Raw genomic sequence first — 6,348 nt, 5'->3', positions numbered from 1 at the left:
GCCCTAGCCACTTGAGCCACAGGCGCCGAGCCCAAAATATATTAATGTAAGGAACTCTACTCAATAGCAAGAAAAATAATCAGATTAAAAATGACTTTTATAAAAGTATGTTTTCAGTTAAGTGTCTTCTTATGCTTCAATTTTTTCTTTAGGTAGCTTTACTGAAACGTACCTCACATACCATACAGTTTACCTATTTACAGGATACGATGTAATATATTGGCATATTCAGAGGTTCATGCAACCAAAGGCATGACTCTCAAATATGACATACTCTATCTTTTGGCTGGCTGAACAAGGAGTCCCAACTGCTTTATTCAATCTTTTATTTTCAGGCCAACCTGATTGAGTGTTCTCATCAGCATCCATCTTAAAATGTAAATGCCACCATGAAAAGAATTACATCTGCTAAAAATAGACCTGGGCCCAACACCTAGTATGTACCAACCAAGTACAGTAACATTTTCAATTTCAGCCTGCTTGTTTGATGGATGAATACTAATTACTATCATGGACTTAACTCATCCTTGAAAATGATTATCATAGCCGGGCATGGTGGCTCATGCCTGTAATCCCAGCACTTGGGAGGCCAAGGTGGGTGGGTTGCCTAAGCTCACAGGTTCAAGACCAGCCTGAGCCAGAGTGAGACCTCATCTCTAAAAAGGGTGGGGCATTGTGGCAGGCGTCTGTAGTCCCAGCTACTTGGGAGGCTGAGGCAAGAGAATCACTTAAGCCCAGGTGAGGTTGCTGTGAGCTATGACACCATAGCACTCTACCGAGGGCAACATAGTGAGACTCTGTCTCAAAAACAAAAACAAAAAACCAAGAAAAGAAAATGATTATCATTCGGAATCCCTGAGTTCTTTTCACTTTCCTTCCTTCCTTCTTCTTCTCTCAGGTCAGAATAGCAGAGTATAGTCCAATGTTCTGGTACTGAAGAAGAACATTTAAGCTTTTATTTAAAGAGAAGTAAAAGGAGAAATTGGCTGGGTACCACAGCACACCTGTAATCCCAGCACTTTGGAAGGTTGAGGTGGGAGATCACATGAGCCTAGAAGTTAAAGACCAGTCTGGGCAATGTAGTGAGTCCCTGTCTCTACAAAAAATAGAAACATTAGCCAGGTATGACAGCATGTGCTTATAATCCCAGCTGCTCAGGAGATTGAGTCAAAAGATTGTTTAAGACCAGAGTCTAGGAATTTTTTTTTTTTTTTTTAGAGACAGAGTCTTACTTTATTGCCCATGGTAGAGTGCTGTGGCATCACAGCTTACAGCAACCTCCAACTCCTGGGCTTAGGCGATTCTCTTGCCTCAGCCTCCCGAGTAGCTGAGACTACAGGCACCCGCCACAATGCCCAGCTATTTTTTTGTTGCAGTTTTGGCCAGGGCAAGGTTTGAACCCACCACCCTTGATATATGGGGCCGATGCCTTACCCACTGAGCCACAGGTGCTGCCCCCAGAGTCCAGGAATTTGAGGTTACAGTGAGCTATGATGATGCCACTGTACTCTAGCCCGAGTAATAGAGACTTGTCTAAACAACAGATAAATTATTAACAACATAGAAACAATGATAAGTATAGGGAGGCCACTGCAGATTATGTGAGGTAATTAAAGTGGGCTTATGGTTTGGAGGGAAAAAAGTGTGCATTTGCATTCCTAGAACTACTTTATTATTATTATTATTATTGTTGTTGTTGTTGTTTTTTAGAAACAGAGTCTCACTTTGTTGCCCTCAGTAGAGTACTGTGACATCACAGCTCACAGCAGCCTCTAGCTCTTGGGCTTAGGCGATTCTCTTGCCTCAGCCTCCCAAGTAGCTGGGACTACAGGTGCCCGCCAAAACACCCAGCTATTTTTTTGTTGCAGTTTGGCTGGGACCAGGTTTGAACCTGCCACCCTCGGTATATGGGACCAGAGCCCTACTCACTGAGCCACAGGTGCTGCCCAACTAAAACTACTTTATTAATTCAAGCACCTGACTCACCCAAACTACAGCACTTTCAAGTTTAAAAAATACATCACTTTGCCCTTTTTAGCTACAGTATTGTGACCCGTACGTTGAACCTGCCGTATTTTAGGGATTTTCTCTCCTTTCAGCATATCCTTTCTTATCTGAGTTTTTGAATGGTTAGAACCACCATATTTCAAGCCCACGTTTAAAATCTAGGGCCCTTTTTCCAACAGTCCTTTCCCTAAATAGATACTAGGCCCTCTTCCAGGTGCTAAGGATATAACAGTGAAAAGACAAGTACTTCTTCCCATGATGTTCACATTCTAGCTAGATGAAGGAAAAGCAAAAGATTCAGAGTCCTCCTGTGCCCTTGTTTGCAAAACCATCACCTGTAGAGAGATCACTATCCTATTTATTCATTTTTATTTTTTTAAGAGACAGAATCTCGCTTTATCACCCTTGGGAGAGTGCCATGGCGTCACAGCTCATAGCAACCTCCAACTCCTGGGCTTAGGCGATTCTCTTGCCTTAGCCTCCCGAGTAGCTGGGACTACAGGCTCCTGCCACAACACCTGGCTATTTTTTTGTTGTTGCAGTTTGGCTGGGGCCAGGTTTGAACTGCCAGCCTCAGTATATGGGGCTGGCGCCCTACCCACTGAGCCACAGGCACTGCCCATCACTATCCTATTTATTATTTATTTATTTTTGAGACAGAGTCTCACTATGTTGCCCTCGGTAGAGTGCTGTGGCGTCACATCTCACAGCAACCTCCAGCTCCTGGGCTTAAGCGATTCTTTTGCTTCAGCCTCCTAAGTAGCTGGGACTACGGGCGCCAGCCACAATGCCTGGCTATTTTTTTTTTTTTTTTGGTTGTAGTTGTCATTGTTGTTTGGCAAGCCCAGGCTGGGTTCCAACCCGACAGCTCTGGCGCATGTGGCTGGTGCCCTAGCCGCTGAGCTACAGGTGCCGAGCCCACTCTTATTTATTGATGATACTATAAGAGAATGGTTTAATTTGTTTTAAGAAGTCTCTCCTATTCGATATAATGTTTTGGTACTAGAAAGTTGAGCATGGCTTTCTGTGGAGAAAAACTGAATTTCAAAATGAAACTAAATTTCTCGTTATATTGTTGCTCTGCGTAACAAACTGCTAAGAAAGCTATAGCATTCCATCTGCAAAATTTCTTGGGGCAGTGAAATCAAATATAAATGAAAGCTAAAAAAAGAGACCAGAGAAGTGAAAAGATGTAATAGGAACTTCATTGTGACAAAGTTTGCTGGAAAGATGAATTTGCTATGCGGTGCATCCATCTTGGAATCCAACCAAAGATGTTCCATTACTGAAATACCACTTGTTAGTGGTGGCATGGACCCTGAGTGTAGTATGTATCTTCTTTGCTTTAGTAATTTCATTCTCAAATTTCCCAGTGCCCATTCTTACTTAGACTCCTCCTCTCCCTACTTTTTTTGAGACAGAGTCTCACTATGTCACCCTCAGTAGAGTGCTGTGGTGTCACAGCTCACAGCAACCTCAAATTCTTGGGCTTAAGTGATTCTCTTGCCTCAGCCTTCCAAGTAGCTGGGACTACAGGTGCCTGCCACACCACCCAGCTATTTTTGTTGTTGTTGTTGTCATTTTTGTTTGGCAGGTCCAGGCTGAGTTCCAACCCACCAGCCCCGGTGTATGTGGCTGGTGCCCTAGCCACTGAACTTTAGGCACTGAGCCACCTCCCTTTTTTTTTTTGAGACAGAGTTTCAAGCTGTTGCCCTAGGGAGAGTGCCATGGCATCACAGCTCACAGCAACCTCCAACTCTTGGTCTCAAGTGATCCTGTTGCCTCAGTTTTTCTATTTTTAGTAGAGATGGGGATCTTGCTTTTGCTCAGACTGGTCTTGAACTCCTGAACTTGAGCAATTCACCCACCTCAGCCTCCCAAAGTGTTAGAATTATAGGCATGAGCCACTGTGCCCAACCCAGACATTCCCCCTTGATATCTGCCCCTCCTTTCTCTTGCTTCATTTCATTTGATTCTTTCCTACTGTTCATCAAAATGACTAAGAGCATTGAGACACTAAAAGTGGCTTTAGAGCTCTGACAGTATTAGCTAAATATAAAAGATGATGAATTGTGGACATTAAGTTACAGTATTACCAGTATCTAATAAATGTATCACAGCAATAGGTAGGAGTTAGTGGATACAGTAGAGCTTGAATGATGAACCTATAGTAGAAATTGAAAAAAAAATTTTTTTTTGAGACAGACTTTCACTCTGTCACCCAAGGTAGAGTGCTGTGGTACCATAGCTTACAGCAACCTCGAACTCTTGGGCTCAAATGCTCCTCTTGCCTCAACTTTTCATTTGTAGTAGAGATGGGGGTCTTGCTCTTGCTCAGGCTGGTCTTGAACTCATGAACTGAAGCAATCCGCCTGCCTCAGCCTCCCAGAGTGCTAGGATTACAGGCATGAGCCACCATGCGTGGACCAGAAATTGAAATATTATGACAAAGAAAAAGGTTGTTATGTTAGATTGATTTTAGTTTCACTCTCATATTATTTTTTACTTTAAGAACTAAAATACAGGCTTGGTGCCTGTAGCTCAGTGGCTAGGCTGCCCGCTACATACACTGGAGCTGGCAGGTTGGAATCCAGCCCAGGCCTGCCAAACAATGACAACTACAACCAAAAAAATAGCTGGGCGTTGTGGCGGGTGCCTGTAGTCCCAGCTACATGGGAGGCTGAGGCAAGAGAATTGCTTAAACCCAGGAATTGGAGGTTGCTGTGAGTTATGATGCCACAGCACTCTACCCAGGAGAAAGCTTGAGGCTCTGTCTCAAAAAAAAAAAAAAAAAAACACAACAAAAAAATGCAGAACTTTGGAAGATAAAAAGTAGCCTATGGTCTTATATTTAAAAAGTGAAAATTCTCTACACATTCATAGAACTTATTCTGCTTTCCCAAGTCTATTTTTCTTTCTTTCTTTTTCTTTTTCTTTTTTTTTTTTTTGTAGAGACAGAGTCTCACTCTATTGCCCTCGGTAGAGTGCTATGGCTTCACACAGCTCACAGCAACCTCCCACTCCTGGGCTTAGGCGATTCTCTTGCCTCAGCCTCCCGAGTAGCTGGGACTACAGGCGCCCACCACAATGCCAGGGTATTTTTTGTTGCAGTTCAGCTGGGGCCGGGTTTGAACCCGCCACCCTCACTCAGTATATGGGGCCGGCACCCTCCTCACTGACCCACACCAAGTCTCTTTTTCTCACAAAACTTAAGTTTAGGCTTGACACCTGTAGATCAGTGGGTAGCGTGCCAGTCACATACACAGAGGCAGGTGGGTTCGAACCTGGCCCAGGCCTGCTAAACAACAACAATTATTACAACAACAACAACAACAAAATAGCTGAATGTTGTGGCAGGTGCCTGTACTCCTGGCACTCTACCGAGGGTGACATAGTGAGACTGTCTCAAAAACAAACAAACAAAAAATACTTAAGTTTAAGGAAAAGGGAAGATTTCTTTTTTTTTTTTCAGAGTCTCACTACGTTGCCCTGAGTAGAGTGCCATGGCGTCACAGCTCACAGCAACCTCAAACTCTTGGGCTCAAGCAATTCTCTTGCCTTAGCCTCCCAAGTAGTTGGGAGTACAGGCGCCGGCCACAACGCTGGCTATTTTTGTTGTTGTTGCAGTTGTTATTGTTGTTTTAGCTGCCCCAGGCTGAGTTGGAACCCGCCAGCCTCGGTGTATGTGACCACTGAGCTACGAGTGCTGTCCAAGGCACCTTAATATCTTCCATCTCAAACTTGTTTCTCCTAGGTTCCTTTTCTCACTAAATGACATTTTCACTCATCCAAGGTGATATGAAATAATGGAATTTCCCTGGTTCTCTTTCTTCCTCACTTCCACATCTATATCCTAATCACTTCATTCTACAAGCCCATATTTGGCAGTTACTATGGATGAAACTATCTTCAAACCAGTCAGTCCCCTCCTTTCTCTTTTTTCTACTGCTCCTGGCCTAGTTCACACGAATGGCCTTGATGCTTGTTAATCTTTTTATACCTTAGCTTCCTCATTTGTCAAATACAGTCAATCATACCTACCACACAGTTATCCTGAGGATTAAATAAGATAAAGTATAAAAAACACTTAGCAAGCCTGTCTCTACCAAAAATAGAAAAACTGAGATAAGAGGATCACTTGAGCCCAAGAGTTGGAGGTGGTTGTGTTGCTATCACCCAGGGTGATAGCTTGACATTCTGTCTCAAACAAAACAAAACACAGCACAGGGCCTGGCAGACAGTACACAACAGTCAGGTATTTCTTGAGTCAGGAACTAAAGAATTCTCCCTGTGAGAATTCTCATGTGCTCACAGGAATTTTCATTATGGTTTTTTTTTTTT

The sequence above is a fragment of the Otolemur garnettii genome, unplaced genomic scaffold, assembly GCF_000181295.1.
Source record: "Otolemur garnettii isolate 467f Iridium unplaced genomic scaffold, OtoGar3 scaffold00028, whole genome shotgun sequence".
Classification (NCBI taxonomy): domain Eukaryota; kingdom Metazoa; phylum Chordata; class Mammalia; order Primates; family Galagidae; genus Otolemur; species Otolemur garnettii.
This window is presented reverse-complemented; position numbering follows the sequence as displayed.